Source organism: Peromyscus californicus, unplaced genomic scaffold (genome assembly GCF_007827085.1).
Source record: "Peromyscus californicus insignis strain IS unplaced genomic scaffold, ASM782708v3 Scaffold_13__1_contigs__length_99412109, whole genome shotgun sequence".
In the NCBI taxonomy this organism is placed as follows: Eukaryota; Metazoa; Chordata; class Mammalia; order Rodentia; family Cricetidae; genus Peromyscus; species Peromyscus californicus.
Window position 1 is genome coordinate 86,637,198 of NW_026294424.1, and position 21,208 is coordinate 86,658,405.

The following is a 21,208-nucleotide window of genomic DNA, read 5'->3' on the forward strand; positions in this document are numbered from 1 at the left end:
AGATGGAAGGAGAGAACCAACTCCACCAACTTGATCTTTAACACAGCAGTCACACACACACACACACACACACACACACACACACACACACACACACACAGAAGAGGGGGTCGACAAATGAACAATATTTTTACAAATAGAAACACTTGAAATTTTGTCACATAGATAAACACAAGGAAAAGTTTGAAGAAAGATGTTAGTGTCCTGTAAATTCCAAGGCAATTTAAATTTGTTATATTTCCTTTTTTTCTACTCCCTTGTTGAGGGCACAAAGGTCCTTGCACCCACAGATCACTGGGGAAACCAGGGATGTCAATCATGCAGGAGTGTTTCCTCAAAGGAGGAAATAACTTCTTTTCCTCCTAGAAGGTTTGGAGTGGATATTGTTAAGGACCTGTGACCTTTTGTTATCTGTAGAGGCAGACCTCATCCAAATCCCCCAGAATGTCTATCCCAGACTCTCTATCCCTAGATCTTTATCTTTAGCTCCCAGTTAATAGAACTCATACTTAGGGGAGATATCACATGTACTTTATAGCATGTTGACCTCTATGTTATCTTAGAGACCACATAAATTCTAGGCTCTTAAGCTACAGAACCCACCCTCATGGTCACTTGTACTTTGTAAAGGAGCTTCTATGTGGTCACACCGTAAGCTTTATTTTGCACCTGGTATTGGAATGACTGTTGTCTGGATACCTTTTTTCCAAATTCTGTTATGTTTAAGTATGCCTACAGTAAACTGCCTGGCATCAGACTCTAGAAGTTTTGATTCAGGTTGATGAAGTCAATGTGAACCGAGTTTTCATTCTCTAATCTTTGCAGTTCATTTTCCTGCCTATTGTGACACCTGTAGGGACCCCTCACTCCATATGTGGACATTTGCCCTACCACTGCGAAGGCCCACGTTACTTAGGAGCCAAGAATCTGAGCTTGCTTTACACAGCAGGGCTGCATAAGGTGATGATTGGACCAAAGGCATGGTTACCAGGTGTTTGGAAGAGTCTACACTTGGCTGTGCAGTGTGCTTTGATCTAGCAAGGGGGAGGTCTTTTGCCCCACCCCTTGGCATTATTATAAAAAGATCTTTTGAAGAGGCAGAACAAACTGTTGGGTTTTGATCCAGGTCCTCCCAAAGCTATCCTGTGTTTCTGTCTTTCTCCTCTTTGCTATCTTTCTGTCTAAAAGTTTCTTATCCCTCTCTCTTCCTCATAGGAACCCTTTTCAAAGGTGGGAGCTGGCCTCCCACAGATGGTGCCAGAGCTAGGAACTTGGGTGCAGAGGAGATAAGGGAGAGTAAGGAGCACCGTGGAACATGGTTGGACATGTCCAGTTATGAATTATGAAAATGTTAAGTGGTGGTATTTTATTCTTCAAGAGCAAAAACTGAATATAGATAAAGCAGTGTGGCTACAAGTTAAGCCAAAGCAAGTAATAAAAGTTAAGCTATAGCAAGTATCTCTCTCTGTATGTTTCTCTCTCTCTCTCAATTTCTATCTATTAAATTAGGTAAAAATATAGGGTTAGGTATACAGATATTGCATAGGCTTAATAGGAAGGAATTTAGGGTAAGAGTAGAATTTCCCTAGTGCCAGATCTGGCACAGAAAACAGTATCTGGGAACAAGCAGCCACTGCAGACTTAGCATTCTGAGAAAGAAAAGTTGATATGGGGCAGGGAAATAGTAGGCAGATGTTTGTATATTCACTTGTAGGGAGTTTGAAAACTAGGGGACGAGGTAGAACAGCAACAAGTGCAGAGGTTCTTGAAGTTCATAGAGGAACTGTGTCCTTGTGGGGAGAATTGGAGTCAAAATGCAACAATATTATGAAGAACATGGGCTGGAAAAGATTCCGGTGGAAGCTTTTGGCCTATGGGCATTAATTTGGGACAGTTGAGTTCTGAGTCCTGAGCAGCAGGGGGAATTTTCCCTGAGGTGGACATAGGCAAGACAAAACCTTCCACTCTACCAGAGCTGTTGCTAGACAGGGGCATTTTTACAAAATCAATCAGGGTCAGTTCCCTCTTGGCCATGAAACTGAGTTTAAGGAACAAAAGTTTTGGTATGAGACAAGGGAGGAACTAAAGGGCTTGAGAGACTTAGGAATTTCTCTTTCTCAAAAACTGGAGGCTCTTCAGGTCTCTCCTCAGAATCGTACTCATCTTCCTTCTGTAGGGGCAGAATTAGACTCACCTGGGGGGTCATCTATCAGAATAACAAAGTCACCCATTATTGTCCTGGCACAAAAGTCTCCTGAAACATTGCAAATCCTATCTGCTGGTCCTGTATCTCCTCTTCAAGCCAGTATTAGGGAAGCAGTTAGCAGAGGGGAGAAAGTGCAAGGATTTCAAATGTTCCCTGTAATTGAACAGCCAGACGCCGAGAATAATATAGTGTGAATGCATGTAAATAGAGCTGGGGGTGCCAGGATTGCAACTGGCCATGGCTGGGTTTCCTCCTGGACCCAGAAGGGCTGCTTGAGAACCGTAGCTCATAGCAGTGGGGCAGCATTCTGCTGTGCAGCATGAGGCATGAGAGAACCCTTGGCTTCACGATGCCGGGGTCTCTAAGCAGGCAGGCCCAGAGATGGGAGGCACAGACAGCCTGGGACAGTAAAAAAGAAAAGAAAAGAAAAACAAAACAAAAACAAAAAACACTGAATGGAGCCAGCAGCCAAAGTCATGCAGCTTCTGTTTGCTGCCTGTGTAGAGAGCTTTTTCGAGAGGACTCTGCAGCATCTCAGCTATGGTAACGAGGTGATGCAACCTTCTTCCTGAGGCAGAGTTCCTAGGGTAAGACTGCCATAAAATGTTGCTGTAACTGAAAGCAAAGTTTCAGAGGCTGTTTGAACTGGACTGTTGCTTTCAGGGGAACTGCCAAAAATTTTGGTTATGGGTTTCTTTGTATTTGGAACTTTAAGACTGTTATCAGAACTGTCTTTTGGAATTTTTCAGACTTGAGAAATGGGATGGACAAGAGTGATTCAATTGCAATGGGACAATTTTTACTTTACTTACACATATAGACTCTATCAACTGTGATGACTTAGGAATTGCTTTGTGTTTTGTGTATGCATATATGCTTTATTAACTGTGGTGACTCACAATTCATGTACCCTCTGTTTTGTTGGAAGAAAATGCAAATAGTTCTGTTAAGAGATCTCTCCTAGATGTTTGCTAAAGTTTGTAAAGTGTAAATAGTCCTGTAGAGCATTTGCTTTTGGATGTAAGTTTGTAAGAATTGTAAATATGTATAGCAATGTTCATGCTAGAATTATGTTAATCTGTTGATATTGATGAACCATGGTTTGATGAAGCTAAGTGAGTCTTAAGTTTGATGCAGTTGCATCAGGAGTTTATTGATTTATTTGATGCAGTTGCATCAAGAGTTTATTGACTTAAAAAGGGGCTTGGCACAGCTAAGGTTGTTATAGACATCTTAGACCCATTCAAAATGGACATTCTATCTTGGTCATCCTCTACTCCTTTACTGGGGTGTGTGGCAGCCATAGAGATTGCTGTGATTGTTCCAGCTACTTGCAAGCTCTTAGTGGAAAAGCTGATTGAGAGCTGCATGGAGTTATGCTCTGTACTCCCACTTGCGAGTTATATTATTAGGAAGGGGGAATTTGTGGAGGCCCACATTATTCAGGGTCAGAGAATCTGAGCTTGCTTTATCCAACAGGGCTGCATAAGGTGATGATTTGACCAAAGGCATGGTTACCAGGTGTTTGGAAGGGTCTATACTTGGCTGTGCAGTGTGCTTTGATCTAGCAAGGGGGAGGTCTTTTGCCCCACCCCATGGCATTGTTATAAAAAGCTCTTTTGAAGAGGCAGAACAAACTGTTGAGTTTTGATCCAGGTCCTCCTGAAGCTATCCTGTGTTTCTGTATTTCTCCTTTTTGCTATTTTTCTCTCTGAAAGTTTCTTATCCCTCTCTCCTCCTCATAGGAACCCTTTTAAAAGGTGGGAACTGGCCCCCTACACACCACTAGCACTACTAATTACAATACCAGTTACAATACTATAATATTATTGGGTAGAGAGGGCAAAAGGAGACATCTTGGCTCTGAAGTTTCCCACATGCCTAGTGTTTCAGTCACTTTAAATTGAAAAACAAGAAGAATCTATGTGTTAAATGAAAAGTATAGTATTTTGTATATTGCCAAGAGTAATCTATGGTGGTATAAAGAATGGTAAATGATTCATATTTTATGTTCGTAATTAAGGGGCCTGGAGTATAACACAATGGTAGAGTGCTCGCCTAGCATGGTGGAAGTCCTATTTTTATCTCCATCACTTCAAAATAAGTAAAGAAATAAGTACAACTCTAATGTCATGCAGGAAAATATGACTAGAACATAAAGACAATTGAATGGCTATAATTATCACCTATAGTTGGCATTATAGTAGGTAATTGTGCTCATTTTTAAAAGTTAAAGTATTGTTATGTAAATTATGGGAACTACCAAACTTCCAGTGTGGTTGTATCATTTACATTCTTGCCACCTATGTGACTCTTATACTTTCTTCACATCTTTCAATGTGCCATTTTTTTGTTGAGCCCTTCTAGTGGGCATGTAGTAGTTATCTACTTTGAGAAAATGAGTTATTTACTGAAAAAGTTTTCAAGTGTGTATTAGTGGGAAAAGAGAGTAAGCTTATTCTGTGAGGCTTTGGGAGCAGAGCTTGGCAGAACTCATTTATAATCTGGGGATGCTGTATTGTGGTTGCTCTTTAGCTACCGTCCACAGACATTGACTGCCTTCACCAGAGAGAGGGTGTATCATAAGGGCGTGATGCTTTGAGTCACAGACGGAAAGTAAAGTCAGATCGGTACTGGGAAAGTCCAAGAAACCGAACACTCTCAGAAGATCCATGTTGCAGAAACGAGTGGAGTGTCAGACAACAGCTGGCAAGGTGGGTCAGCTCTGTGTTGTGAACTTGTCTCTACTCAAGAGTTAAGAGGAAAGTGTCCGTTTGGTCCGATTTACTTTACATGTCTACCTGCTGGCTAGGAGAAAGCAGAATTGATAATATCGCCAGAAATGTACATTGTGAGGTAGAAGAAATTCCCCCAAACGAATATTACAGTGACTTTCTAAAAGATCAGCAAAAAGAGCAAAACTTGGACCCACCTATTTTTTCAATTAAATATCTCCTGTAAGTCAGTGAAATCAATACCTATATTCAACTCAAAATACTAGCTGTATACCATCACACATGTGACACTAATCCTTGGACAAACATGGTTTTTCTAATACATCGTTTTGCTGAATGTAATTGTCACGTCTCTTTGATAGTATGTACAGCCACTTTTCTAGAGTAGATTATGAGAAAGAGCATGGGCATATGGTGGTGGTGAAGAACACTTTGGAGCCCAACTCTGTGTGGCTGTACATTGTTACTGTTACCCAGGAATGAAGTGTTTATTGATGTATAAAATAAATTTGAAAATATGATCAAATAGTAAGTAGACAGCTTGATGAATTTTCCCAAAAGGACACATGCCTACAATACAGATCCAGAAAGAGGCTAAGGTCAGCACCCCAGAAGTTCTCTTGTTCATTTTGTGCAATCTATCCCCAAATTAATACTTTGTGATTTCTATTTTGCCTGGTTTTGAACCTTGCTGAAAATAGGACTGGGAAATTGACTGGGCTCATTCATTGGATATTTATGAAGTTTATCCATGTTGTATGCAGTTATGGTTTGTTTTGTAAAGAATCTCATGGGATTGTGTCACAAATATCCATGCTACTGTTTGTGGACATGTAGACTGGTGAACCAACCCTAACATTTATTAACATTGTTCCCCAGCTCTTTTGGTGACTACATATGCATTACTGTTTTAATATATACCCAAGAGTAGATCTGTTGAATCATAAATTAGCCAGTCTTCCCAAACATAATGCTCAGCAATGTTTCAAAGTCATTGTTCCAAGAGATGCTCCCTATGTGGAGAGAGTGCTGGGTAACTTGCCAATAACATTTTTTTTTAAATTTTAACAATTTTGCTGAATGTAACATTGTTTTGAAAGTTTTAGAGAACTTTAAAATACTATTAGTGAGGAAAACAGCATTTAGGATCTCATCCTCACTGATTAAAATTATAGCATGATAATCTAGAGCTTAATAGGAGTCATAGAATAAAGTTCTTTAAGGAACTGCAAGCACTGAGAGATGGGAGGTATCCAGGGCTTTCTCACCCCAGCCAGTCACTGTCCTCCAGGAGGGAACATCTGTCTTGGCTATTCTGTAGACTAAAAGACCCCTTTTTAAAGTTGCTTGGGGGAAATAAGACTCAGGGATCTTTGTATTTAAATTCTAATATTTGATAAAATCAGATCCATAATCTTTTTAAATTTATTTCCAGTACATGTTGCAATTTCGGAGATTACTGCTTTTAATCTAGAGTGGGAACTGCAAGCTCATGGCTAACACGCTGTCATCACCCATTTGCAGCAAGGTATGTGACATGCTACGCATGGCCCCGGCATCTGGGGGGCTTTAATCTCCATTGTCAGCCTGACTGGGGTTCGAGTCATCCAGGAGGCCCTCCTCTGTATATCTTCTAGGATGTTTCCAGGGAGGCTTAACTGACGAGGAAAGATTCACTCTGAGGATGGGTAAGCTTACTGCATAGGCTGGGGTCCTGGACCAAACAGAAAGTCAACAAGTAGAAACCAATCTGAGTACCAATATTCCTCCGACTTTGCTTCCTGACTGCAGACTCAGTTTGACCAGCTGCCTCATGTTCCCACCACAGCTAGATAAGCTTCTCTTACCACCATGCATCCCCTGCCATGATGGCATGTATCCTCAAACCTATGCTTGTTACCAGGTGCTCCGTCACCCTGCAACACAGTAACTAGTCCATCTTCCCACAGACTTCTATGAGGTCAAGGGATCTTTCATGCTACTTTTTAAATGACTCATCTTCTCACAAATTCATAGAGCACAGTGTGACAGTTTAACATGTGATGGTTATTTACAGGGTCATTTTGCTGAGAGCTCCACTCAGTTGTACTGTTGATTAGAAGGGTGATAGAAGATTAAAAGACTTTCTCATCCTGTACTTCAAAGTACAGGGTAATTTGCCGAGTCTCACAATTTTTTCAAGTGTTGCTGTTGTTGGTTGTCTCCAAATTAGACTGACCAAAAGGTGACTCCTTCTTAGGAAGCTGTAATTTAAATGTATTACTTAGTCACACCAAGGAGCTGGCTGACTTTCAGGTTTGCTGTAATTTGCTTTTAACTTTTCCGTGTTTTTAGTTAATAATTATTTTTAAAATTTTAGATTAGGCAAAATTCTCAGATGTTTGCTTCAGTTTCATGAGTCAAAGTAATTTAGAGGAAGCGAGTTGGTAGAGGAGGAGAGAAGGTACAGCTTCTAGGGCAGCCAGTTGCAGAGTCCTTGGAAAGCTGGGGACCGATCTCATGTTGCTTCACGTTGCCTGATCCAGTCTTCACCACCCAAGAGAGCGGGACCCCCTTTCTCCTCCCTTTTAAGAGGTCACATAGGCAGGCAAGAAACACCACCTCTATCAGGCCAACTAGTCCAAGGTCATGGGTGGAGCAAATACCCACTGCAGTAATCTCTTGTAAAATTAAAATAAAAAAGCAGATCACATACTCCCAATATATAATAGCACAGGATATACATTACCATTCCAAAACATAGGGAAGGAAAATCAGTGAGGATGATATTTTCTAGTTCCATTCATTTGCCTAGAAACCTCATGATGTCATTGTTTTTCTCTGCTGAGTAACATAAACACAGGTCTATGCCTTTGACCTGTGTTTCTTCTCCTTCCTCTATTCCTACTATTCGTAGATTTGGTCTTTTCATGGTACCAGATTTCTTGGATGTTTTGTGTCTGGGTTTGGGTTTTTTTTGATTTAACATTTTCTTTGTCCAGTGTATCATTTCTTCTATCTTGATTTCAATACCTGAGATTTTCTCTTCCTTCTCTTGTATTCTCTTGGTGAGGTTCTTGCTAAAGTTCCTTAAATTTTCATGTCCAGTTTCTGTAGCTTGAGTTTTCCTGCCTGGCCCACAATTAGGACAAATCTGTCACCCACCAGTCCCACAGCCTCTCAGACCCAACCAAGTAAACACAGAGACTTATATTGCTTACAAACTGTATGGCCGTGGCAGGCTTCTTGCTAACTGTTCTTATATCCGAAATTAATCCATTTCCATAAATCTATACCTTGACATGTGGCTTGTGGCTTACCGGCATCTTCACATGCTGCTTGTCATGGTGGCAGCTGGCAGTCTCTCTCACTCAGCCTTCCACTTCCCAGAATTCTCCTCTCTCCTTGTCCCGCCTATATTTCCTGCCTGGCCACTGGCCAATCAGTGTTTTAATTATACAGGACGATATCCACAGCAAGTTTCCCCTCAGTTTGGGTTTTCTTTATTGATTCTATTTCTATTTTTATGTCTTTAAACAGTTTTCTTCATTTTACTGTTTATGTTTTCATAGCTTTCATTAATGGATTTATTCATATCCTCTATAAGGTCCTTGGTCATATTCATAATAGCTTTTTTAAAGTCCTTGTCTTGTGCTTCAGCTGCATTGCATTTCTCAGTGCCTGTTGTTGTAGGGTTGCTGAACTCTAGTGAAGACATATTGTCCTGGCTGTTATTGTTTTTATTCTGATGTCTAGGCATTTGGGTTTGGATGACTGTAATTCTCAGTGTTAATATCTGATCTGGTCTTTGTTGGGTGGGTTTTCCATTCCTTGGTTTCTATTTCCCTCTCTGGATTTTAGGAGCATGTGGTAGCTATGGGTTGCCTTTAGGGGGTACTTTTAAGTCCCTGCTAGGTGTGACCACTGAGGATCCTAGAGAGAATTTGTTTCTAGGTATTGAGAGCTGAACCACTGGAATGGGGGTGAACTAGAAGGGCAGAGGGCTGAAAGGGTCCACAGCAGGGAGGAAAGATGGGTTTTCCAAGGGGATCTGATTCTCTGGTGGGCATGGCCAGCAGGTTTCCAGCAAGAGGGTGTCTCCAGTGTTGGGGGTAAGATGATGGTATGGGGTGAGGAAGGAAGGCTGCAGGAGAGGATCTGCTTAGTCCCTGGGAGTGGGGACAGAGAGGAAGGAGGGAGTACAGCAGGTGGCTGGCTGCCAAGCCAGGGATAGGAATGGGGAACTGGAATTGAAGGGTGGGAAAGAGAGTAAAGATTAGTTACCTGACTTCCTGGTGATTGTGGCCAGTGCATTTTCAGGGAGGCACTGCCTTGGGTGATGGAGGTGAGACAAGGGGATGGGGTGAGGAAGGAACACTGTGGGATTTGCTTAGTTCCCTGGGAGTGCTTTGTTGATCATTGAAATGGGATTGTTTTTCAATTTAATTTTTTGATTTTGTTCATTAATAGTGTATAGAACTGTAGTTGATTAAACTTGATTATATATCTTTAATAGTTTAGTGTGTGTGTGTGTTTTGTGTGTGTGTGTGTGTGTGTGTGTGTGTGTGTGTGTGTGTGTGTGTGTTCCACAGGATTTTCCAATTACAAGATCAAGTGGACTCTACTAGGCCATTTTACTTCTCCATTTGTAATCTGTAGGTCTTTTTTTATTTGTTTTAAAAATATTTTTAAATTTATTTTTGAGATTATAATATAGTTACATCATTTTCTCTTTCCTTCCTTCAGACCCTCCCATAAAAGCTCCCTTGCTCTCTTTCAAACTCGTGTTCTCTTTTTTCATTAATTATTGTTACATGCATACTCACCTGAACACCTCCTTTTGAGGACTAGCTTTCAGTACCAGAAGGTGCATACAAGCTTCCAAAGATGGGAAGCAACCAATAACTGTGTAACTATGAGCCTGTGAACCACAGCGACAGCCAGCATGGCGTGACAGCCTTAAGGGTGCAAGAGTGGAGCACACAACTTGGTTGGTTAAGTATGTGTGTTTCCGTGTTTATTGTGAAGTGATTTTGATTTTTTTTTTTTTTGGTTTTTTCGAGACAGGGTTTCTCTGTGTAGCTTTGTGCCTTTCCTGGGACTCACTTGGTAGTCCAGGCTGGCCTCGAACTCACAGAGATCCGCCTGGCTCTGCCTCCCGAGTGCTGGGATTAAAGGCGTGCGCCACCACCGCCCGGTCTGATTTTGATTTTTTAAGAAATGTTCATTCTATACTTCTTGTGATGGTATAAACTATATTATTTATTCTATTGACATGAAATACACTCACTAATTTTTAAATGTTAAACCAACCTTGTATTTCTAGGATACATTGCATAACCTTTTTTTTTTTTTCAATGTGGGTTAATTCAGTCCGTTAATATTTTGTTGTGGATATAATTTTTATTCTTAATATATTTTTGTGTAATTTTGGTGTTTGGACAATACTGACCCCATAGGCTGAGTTAGGGAACTCAGTCCTATTTTAGAAGCGCTGACCAAGAATTATAATTAATTCTTTCTAAAAGTTTTTGGTTACATTTTGTAGAAAAACCATCTGGGCCTAAGCTTTTTTTTCCTGGGTAGTTTTTGATTATTCGGCGAGCTTTAGCAGCCTGTGTCTAAGGGGAGAGCTCATTAATTTGCCATTTTCACTCATCTCAAAGTGTTTTCCAATTTCCCTTTTGGTTTCTTTGGTCCATTATTTATTTAATGGCCCATCATTTAATTTGTGTTAAAATTTGAAATTTAAGCTAATGGCTTATAATTCACTTACCTGTGGCAGCTGGAGAATATACTTTGTATGATTTCAGTCCTTTCAAATTATTTGCTTGAGGTTTGGCAATCACGTGATCTATCCTAAATCATGTCCCATGTAGCATGTGTGTTCTGCTGTTGCTGGCCAGAGTGTTAGAGGCCTGTTCTAGCTGTCCAAATATGTCACCCTTTCATCAGGTAATATAAGGAAATACATTTTTAATGTATCAATGAAATAAGTATTACCTGCCCCTCCCCTTACCCCATAGTTTTCTTTCATTTTTTATTGAGAGGATTTACACAGTGTTGTGACTTTTAGGAATACATATAAAAGTTGTCCAAATTCTTGTATTCTTCAATTGGACACATTTTTTTTCCTTTGGGGATAAAACCCAGGAATTCGTATACACTAGGCATACCCTGTACACTGAAGTACAAATGTAGTCCCATAAACTTTTTTTCTTATAAAATTAATGATTTGGGGGCTGCCAAGATGATTCAGCAGAAAGGGTGCTTCCCACCAACCCTGATGACTTAAATTCAATCCAAGGAACCTTGTTGTAGAATATTTAACTATATAAAGATGTTACATTTGATTATGCTGTGGAATATTACTCTATGTGAAGGTGTGTTACATTTGTTTCTGCTGCCTTTGTTAACCATGTAAAAAGTGTTACATTTGTTTCTGCTGCCTTTGTTAACCATGTAAAAAGTGTTACATTTGTTTTTGCTGCCTTTGTTAACCATGTAAAGATGTGTTACATTTGTTTCTGCTGTATTTGCTTAATTATGTAAAGATGTGTTGCTGTTTCACCTTTCTTCCCTAAAGCACCTGATTAGTCTAAAAAAAAGAGCTGAACAGCCAATAGTCAGGCAGGAGAGGGATAGGCAGGGCTGGATGGCAGAGGGAATAAATAGGAGGAGAACTCTAGGCTCAAGAGAGAAGAAGGAGGAGAGAAGAAAGGGGATGGAGAGGAACACACCTGGGGCCAGAAGCCAGGCAGCTGCCAGCCAGACATGGAGACAGCAGCAAAGTAAAACATACAGAAAAAAAAATAACAGTAAAAAGCCCCAAGGCAAAATGTAGATGAAGAGAAACAGATTAAAATAAGAGCTCCGATAAGGCTGGGCATGCATAACCAATAAGAACTCCATGTCATGATTTGGGAGCTGGTTGGTGGCCCAAAAGAAAAAGCCTGCTACAGAACCTGTATGGCAGAAGGAGAGAACCAGCTTTTACAAGTTGCCCTCTGACCTACACACACACACACACACACACACACACACACACACACACAGAGAGAGAGAGAGAGAGAGAGAGAGAGAGAGAGAGAGAGAGAGAGAGAGTAAAATGTTTAAAAACATAAAATTGAAAAGGATTCTAGGGGAAATGAAGTTAGACAGTAAATTAGATAATGAGTTAAAGTGTGTGAAGCCTAACCCCTTAAAACACCATCACATATTTTTCTAACATGTTTAAATCATGTTTCTACCTTTCTTCCTCTTGTGTGAATATAGTTTTTTCCTCCTTAATTCTGTGTGTATATGCATGTATATGTGCTGTGGGATGGTCTGTATGTCAAATGTGTTGCTGATTGGTCAATAAATAAAACACTGATTGGCCAGTGGCCAGGCAGGAAGTATAGGTGGGACTAACAGAGAGGAGAATTGAGAGAACAGGAAGCTGCGTGAGAGAGACACTGCCAGCCGCCATGATGACAAACAGCATATGAAGATGCCGGTAAGCCATGAGCGACATGGCAAGGTATAGATTAATGGAAATGGATTAATTTAAGCTGTAAGAACAGTTAGCAAGAAGCCTGCCATGGCCATACAGTTTGTAACCAATATAAGTCTCTGTGTTTACTTGGTCGGGTCTGAGTGGCTGTGGGACTGGCAGGTGAGAGAGATTTGTCCTGACTGTGGGCCAGGCAGGAAAACTCTAGCTACATATATGGGTGTATGTGTGTGTGCATGCACATGATTGAATGTATTTGTGGTGGCCAGAGGGTGATGGCAAGTGTCTTCCTCTCCCATTCTCCACTTTATTCACTGAGGCAGGGACTCTGGCTGAACCTGGAGCTTGCTGATTCCACTAGTCCAGCTAGTCATCTTGCATGGTGGATCCCGGCTCCACCTCCTGAGTGCTGGCATTATGGGTGGACCATCATGTCCATGTAGCTTTTTGTGTGAGTGTTGGAAATCTGAACTCTGGTCCTCATGCTAGTGTGACAACTGAGTTATCCACTGAACCATCTTCCAAGTCCTAATTTCTTCTACCTTTAGTTTTTTTAAGTTGTAAAGAACTATTGATTGGAAATATCTGACCTTAAAAATCCCAGCTGTCTGCCACATCACACTCAAAGAGCACATTCACCAACACTGTTTTAAAATCTAAAATGCAACGTTCTCTTTCTTCAGGCTGATTGGAAAAGAGAAGATTTGTTTTCAACTCTTATTTTTTTTCCAATATTGTCTGCAAGGTAGAAAGCAATTCTGCGTAGACTTAAAACCATTAATCAACTATTAAAAGAGGTAAACTTGTTGTCTTATGAATTAATTCAGAATTTAAAAAATGATAAATCATAGCTTTTATTATGTTTCTATAGCTTCCAAAAAGAATCTATTTTAAATGAGAAAACTAATCATTTAACAAATGTGTGTTGCTTTGGGAAAACAATGTTTACATATATCATAGTCATAGCCTTCAATATTCTAAAAGAATAAAATTCACCACACCAAAAATCCACTGAGTACACACTAAAAGTAAGGCATTGTGTAAAGCTAGTTACATATATATGTCATACACAAACACACACACACACACACACACACACACACACACACACTGTACGTGTGTGTGTGTGTGTGTGTGTGTGTGTGTGTGTGTGTGTGTGTACACATATCTAACTGTTGGAGACAGGCTTTCTCTCCATAGCTCAGGCTAACCTCAGACTGGGTTACACCAGCATGCCTGCTACCACCATGTATTGTTCTGAAGGCAGGTTCTGAGACTTATGTATCAGTTTTAGTACTGAGGTTACAAATACTGGGTTCCTGGTTGTGAGAACTACAATGAAAAAGATAGTAGTCAATGTTGTTTATTGTTTACCCAATTTTACTTAGAACAGATGTGTTTTGGATGCTTGATTCAAGGTGATTTTTGTTAAGTTTTTCATAATTTAATGACAGTTGGGAAATAGTGACATATAACAATAAGAGAATATTCTCTAAAAACACATGTCATGTGAGTGGATTTTTTTTTAAAATAAAAATTGGTTTGCACATTAGATATAACTAGGGAACTCTCAGCTCTTGGTATGCATGTTCATACATATTATTTTTTCTGTTTTTATTAGTTTTTTTGAGAATTTCATGTAATTTATTTTGCTCATGTTAACCTCTCCCCCCACTCCTTCCAGATCCATCTCCATTTCCTCTCAACTTTGTGCCCTTTCCTTCTTTTTTAAACATCAAGTACAGTTTTACTACCTGTATACTCTTGTATATGTGCCCATCACTGGAGGGATGGTCACTGACTCTCTGTGAGAGTCTGCTGGAGTCCAGCTCCAACCTGCTCCCACCTTTCGAAGGGTTCTTTGGTGGATGAGAGAGGAATGAGGAAATATTAGGTAGAAGGAGATGACAAGAAAGATAGAGACAAGGACAGCTTCAGGAGGCCCCTGGGTCAGAGCCCCTCCCAGAGCTTTATTCAAAAGAGCTTTTTATAATATGCCAAGGGAAGAGGCAAAAGACCTCCCCCTTGTAAGATCAAAGCATACCGTACAGCCAAGTGTAGACCCTTCCAAACACCTGGTAACCACACCCATGGCCAAATCATCCCATTATGCAGCCCTGCTGAGTAAAACAAGCTCAGATCCTCTGGCCCTGAGTAAGGTCTCACTAGGAAGCTTCTGTGGGGCCACCACAACTCTCCCTTTCCCAGAAGCCGACAACTGCCAGGAGCTCTCGTTAGGGGTGGGACTTCATGCCCACCTTCCCTCTCCATGCTGGAACATTGTCTGGCCTTAGTCTGTGCAGGCCTTGTATATGCTATCACGACTGTTGTGAATTCATGTGTGCAGCTGCCTTGCTGTGTCCAGAAGACATAGTTTCCCTGCAGTTACCCACCACTTTGGTCTTAACCATTTTTCTGCTCTCACTTCCCTATGACCCCTGGTTCTTGGGAGGAGAGGGTGTGACAGAGATGTTCTCATCTAGGGCTGTCAACTCCTGTTTTGTTTCATGTTTTTTCTCATCTGATGCTCTTCTAATTTTGTCCATTTTATTACTCTTTGTATTTATTCATGTGCTCATTTGTCTAACATGTATATCTCATGTTCAACTACTATGTGCTTACTGCTCTAGTTGGTGGTATGAACCTGGGAGAGTGGGGCCTAAAAATGAGGTGGGCTAAAGCCTCAAGCAATAGCCAACTTTGTTCAGAGCATCAGACAATTTATACTCTGGGGGTTAAGAAGAGTCACCTGAGTAAAATGTACAATCACAAGGACAAACTGTACATGGCAAAAACATGTTTTCCCATAGAGACATATGAACAAATAACAATAGCCAGCTGTAATGAATAGTCTGAAGTTAGCTCACTCCTATTCACTACACCTCGGAAGAGCACGAAAATACCATTCTGTATTTTGAAGAGACTGAAGTCATAAGACTCTTGCCTTGTTTTGAGGTTTTCTCTCATGGCTCCGTTCTTGGACTGTGATCTAACATCCATGTATATTTTCAGACTTTATATCTTTCACCCAGTGTCATCTCTGTCATATAGTGTGTGCCCTCAAATGATCAAATAATGTCAAGAGATTTGCCTCTAAATCTGGTTTTAACGCAAATCACTTACATTCTGTCTTGGTTGGCTGCCTTGGTTGAGGTAATAGTGACATCTTGCTTATATACTACATTGAGTCCTTATAGTAGTCAAAGCACTTTCACGGGACTCACTGAATGATTTCTATGTTCCAGCTACTCCTCTGGGTATTAAAAACATATCTGTGAACCCCAAAGGTAAAAGCTACTGCTTCCAATCTTTCTCCTTTGGCCACCAGAACAGGAGGCTCTCTTGTGGGGTAAGCCTGTGTGTAAGCACCGAGCACCTGGCCTTGGCTTCAGCAAGTGTCAGGTTGAACAGAAGCAGCTCAAGGCCAGCACCTCCCTGGAGCTCATCCGTGGGAGCTGAACATCACAGGGCTGCTGTCGAAATGGAAGCTGGGAAAGTTCTCGTACTTTTGTTGTTCTCCAACTGAAATCTGGAACTCTGAGTCGTGCTTGTGAAGAACTAGAGAGGTAGTCCAATGGGAAGCATGTAGTCTGTGTAGTTCAGAGGAGAGCTCTGCCTACCCCAACTCCCAAAAGCCTCGGAAAGATACCCAAGAGTCGCAATGTGGGGACTCTGTCCTGAGAGAGACCGTGGACAGGAGCGTTGGCTGATCGTGCTTGGCAGCAACTCTGGAAGCTGTTTGGACAAAGTCTAGCAAAGTGTGGCAGAACACAAGACCAGAACTTCTTGTGGTGTCTCTAGGAAGCTCACATGCAAAACTGTTCATTTTGAATTCTCAGGATTTCAGTTTAAATGAAAACGACTGAAGGATAATTCACAGCTTTAAAAGAGCCCCTGCTTCCATGGAGATGATAGTGTGTGATTCATGTTTTGTTTTGGTGAGCTAAGCAATATTTGTGTTTACTTACTAATAGAACCTGTGTGCTGTTAGGCATCTGTTAGAGCTAAACCAGCCAGCGAGCCACAGAACCAGATGTGCCGTGCTCCCAGTGACCTTTCCTGCTTCCACAAGTTCCTCTCCATTAGGTCAGAAGTTTTCGAAGAAATGTAAGGTCTACTTTATTTAACATCTATAAAATAAATAGCATAAATGCAAATTGATGGCATGTTTCTGATTTTAAAATCATGCCACTTCAAGATACCTTAAAAGAGAAAAAGAACATGTAAGTTAGAACTGCTTCGTTTAGGTCAGGCTTGCCATTTTTTTAAAACCTGGCTTACAGGCAAGCCTGTCGGTGCCTGGCTTCCTGTCATTAAATGTTCAAACACGGTATATTAGCATGGAACTCCAGACAGTCCCTACCCCAGATAACATATTAGCTGCTAAGTAAGGAAAATTCTTATGCCATCTGCCGCTTCTTGTAAGGTGTGTTATCACCCAGCTCATTTTCTAAGTCAACACACCAAAGGAGCCATAAGTCAATTATGGTGCTTTGCACATTTTTCAACCAAATAAGCATTTTATAAGGAAAAAACCTCCTTTGTGCCAGTTCTCAATTTTAATGGATGCCTTAGAAGATGATTTTTCCTTTGAACTTTGTTTCTGTGAGATAATCTTTTATTAACTCAAGTTACCTAACATTCAAATGTAGATTGTTGTCTTTGTCATGAACTTAGAGCTCTTCTTCATTGCTGATAGTAAGTCACTTCGGAAAAAAAAAATCAGGTATTTATATTAGTCTAAGTGTGCCAGCTTCTAGAAAGAATTAAAGTGACCAAAAATATGCTTAGGCTTGCATAGAATAAGCCAGGTACGGAAATACATCTACTTGACAGAAATGACAAAGTAATTTCTTTATAAGCCTGCTGTACCAGCCAGGCATTCGATAGAAATCTACTGCACCTTTTGCTCCACTACAGGATTGTATTATGGTGTGAATGTGAAGTCTCTGCTGAAGGTGCAGGTGTTGAAGACTTGGTTCCCAATGCAGCCATGTTCAGAAGTGAGGGTTTGGAGAAGGGATTGGATCCAGAGGGCTACACCTTCATCAGTGGAGGAGTCTGCCCACAAGTGCATACTTTGAAGGCATGGTTGGGAGGCGAATGTAGTTGGTTGTCATTTTTCTCTCTGTCTCTGTCTCTCTGTCTCTCTTTCTCTCTCTCTTTACTCTTTGTGGGGCCTGCCACCCAGCTCCCAAATAAATCACACGGAATCTTATTCTTTCTTATGGATGCCTGGCCTCAGCTTGGCTTGTTTCTTGCCAGTTTTTTCTTAAATTATCCCTTCTACTTTTGCCTCTGGGCTTTTATCTTTCTCTATTTCTGTATACCTTTCTTTGCTTCTCACTCCATGGCTTGCTGTGGAGCTGGGTGACTGGCCCCTGGTGTCCTCCCTTTCTTGCTCCTCGATCTTCTTTTCCCAAATTTCTCCTCCTATGTATTCTCTCTGCCTGCCAGCCCCACCTATCCTTTCTCCTGCCTACCTATTGGCCGTTCAGCTCTTTATTAGACCAAGCAGGTGTTTTAGACAGGCACAGTAACACAGCTTCAGAGTTAAACAAATGCAACATAAAAGAATGCAACACATCTCTGCATCGTTTAACAAATGTTCCACAGCATAAGCGACTTCAAATAATATTCCACAGCAGCAGCAGTAGGACAAAGAGATGGCATGTAGTTGAAGGACATAGATCACTAGGGTTCTACCGTTGGTCATTACATCCTGCTCCCTGACCCTTCCTCCCTCTTGTGCTTGCTTCTTGAAGGTGATGAGCTGGGTGGTCCTAGTCCAGCATGCCTTCAATGCCATGACTCTTCATGGTACCAGAGGCCCAAGTGACCATGGACTGAAACTTCTCAAATCATGAGCCCAGAGTCTTTTCCTTTTAAATTGTTTATTTCAGGAACTCTGTCAGAGCGGGTGTCTCAGTTACTTTCCCATTGCTGCCATAAAGAAACGCCCAGCAATGGGCTGGAGAGATGGCACAGTCATTCAGAGCACCTATTGTTCTTGAAAAGGACTTAGGTTCAATACCCAGCACCCACATGGTGACTTACTCACTGTCCATAACTCCAGCACCAGGGGATTCAATGCCTTTTTCTGAACCCTGCGGACATCAGGTATGCACATGGCACACAGTCATACATGCAAGTGAAACACTTAAACACATAAAAATGAAATAAATCGAAAAAAAAAAAAGTTAAGAACAAAATACCTAGCAAAGGCTAGCAAGATGGCCCAGTGAGTGAAGACACTTGCCGCTGACTCTGATGATCTCAGCTTGATCCCCTAGGACTCACAGGGTGGAAAGAGAACTGACTCCTGGGAGCTGTCCTTGGACGACCACATCTACTCCATGGCATTCCTTCAAATCCACCCCACCCTCCCCACTCCTGCCAACAACAGCATACATGTAAAAAACAACAAGAAAGAGGCTAAAGGGAGGACGATGGATTTGGGCTCACAGGTTGAGGGTACAGCCCCATCATGGTGGAGGTCAAGGCATAAGGAAATTGAAGTCACTGGCCACATTCTGTTCATAGTTAGGGAGAGCAAGGAAGGCTGATCCTCAGCTAGTGTTCTCCCTTTTAGGCAGTTCAGAATCCTGGTCAGGGAATGGTGCCACCCATGTTCAGGGTGAGTCTTCTCACCTTAGTTAACCTAATCAAGACAATTCCTCACAGTGTGCTCGGCGTCTTGGCTCGTATGTGAGTCTAGAGCTTGTCAAATTGACCACTATCATTAGCCATCACAGCAATGAAAGGCTGGCAAATGCAGATGACAAACGTTTCTCAGAGTGTGCCCACTCAAGTGCTTAATTGGTCTGTGTGTGCACGTGTGCGTGGAGGCCAGAGAACAACCTTTGGTGCCATTCCTGAGGAGCCGTTCACTTTGTTTTCTGAAACAGAGTCTCTCACTGGCTTGGAGCTTAGCAAAATCGGCTAGGTCAGCTGGCCATCGAGTCCCAGAGACCCATAGGTCTCTAACTCGGTTGTTCTGGTTGAACAAAAATATTAGGGACCTATTAAGTCAGATACTCCTAAGCATCAAGTGAGGAAGACAAACCCAGTCTTTGCCTCCAGAGACATTGATTTTTTTATGGAAATAGTCATGGGTGGATAATATAGATACTAGCTTCATAGAACGTTAAGCGAGGATGAATATTAGCCTGATCAGAAGGACTTCTTCCTTCCTGATCAAGGGAATGGCAGATGTGCAAAGGGAAGAGATCCACATCTGAGAACTACACAGTCCAAAGATCTGAGGCTACAATACACCCCATCGAGTGGGAGGAAGGGGAGAGAGAGAAGGCGAGAGTCACTGTACAGGCAAGCGGAGAGCAGCCTGGGACTGACTCGGGGTGTACGCGTCACCGTCTGTGCAGGGATGGATTCCACCCACGGCCTCACACGTGCCAGGCCAGCGCTAGCTCCATCACGGTGCCATGCTGTGGGATGGTCTGTATGTCAAATGTGTTGCTGATTAGTCATTAAATAAAACACTGATTGGCCATTGGCTAGGCAGGAAGTATAGGCGGGACAAGGAGGAGAATAAAGCTGGGAAGTGGAAGGCTGAGTCAGAGAGACACTGCCAGCCGCCATGATGACAAACAGCATGTGAAGATGCCGGTAAGCCACGAGCCATGTGGCAAGGTATAGATTTATAGAAATGGATTAATTTAAGCTGTAAGAACAGTTAGCAAGAAGCCTGCCACGGCCATACAGTTTGTAACCAATATAAGTCTCTGTGTTTACTTGGTCGGGTCTGAGTGGCTGTGGGACTGGCAGGTGAGAGAGATTTGTCCTGACTGTGGGCCAGGCAGGAAAACTCTAGCTACAAATGGCGCCCAACGTGTTGGCAAGAGTTTCCACCTAAAACCTGAGAAAAGATTCTAAAACGGAGCTAAAAACAGCTTCCTAATTGTCTCTCTCAAATGAGCAGCAGCTGCTGGTTTGAGCTACTGGCGGGTTCCTAGCATGCGCTCGACCTGCCATAGGGCAGGAATGAGGCCTCTGCAAGTGGCACATTAAGTTGCGTGGTGGATTTAGCCTTTGCAGGTAGAAAACAAAAAAAGAGGTTTCTGGACTACACGCTGCTTAGATAAAAGCATAGACCCCCGATAGCTCCCAGAGCTGGTGGTAAACCACCGCCATGTTGGGAAGCTGAGGTAGGCGGAGCCAGCAGCCACATCTGCTGCAGTTTAAAGCAATAGATTCACAACAAGACAAATTCAGATGTAATAGTTTACAATGTGTGTAAAATATACGTAGGCTTGAAAGAGACAAAAAAGGTGATATATACAGTTATATAAACAAATACATAGTTTTAAAAAATAAAGTCTTTAAAGAGACAGTAAAATTAATATACAAAATAAGCCACATAAAGATGAATATTACACAGAGAATCTGGATTATGTTGTCTTTGGGATTTTTAACTGCAGAAAAACATTTGATTGTAAAAGATGTTGAGTTAAACCAATATATATATTTTAAAGATACCTTGACTTCAAAGGATATAAGGATATGTTGCTTTGGAAAGGAGACTCTGCTTTTGTTCCCACAGAAAGCCAAAGGCTATGGATTTGTTCCAGATTAAGATACATCAGGTTTGACCAGCCAAGACCCCCTGAAAGGTCTCCGATGACACCATGGCCCAGATGATCCAACATCCAGAATGGTTTGAAGGCATCTGGCTCAGACAATACAGCCTCATGGACTATTCCATAATCCTAAAATTTTCTTTGTGTCCCCATAAGATACAGTGCCCCCCTCCAGCAGGAAGTAGTAAGAGAA

At 41.6% G+C, this 21,208-nt stretch overlaps 1 long non-coding RNA gene across 1 annotated transcript in view; it reads left to right on the forward strand.

Moving 5' to 3' along the window:
* Positions 1-987: 987 nt before the first annotated feature.
* LOC128108627 (uncharacterized) overlaps positions 988-21,208 on the forward strand; it is a 37,685-nt gene continuing 17,464 nt past the window's right edge. Inside the window, exons 1-2 of the long non-coding RNA XR_008217547.1 lie at positions 988-4,920; positions 6,377-6,469. This is a non-coding gene — a long non-coding RNA (uncharacterized LOC128108627). The remainder of the gene's footprint in view (positions 4,921-6,376; positions 6,470-21,208) is intronic.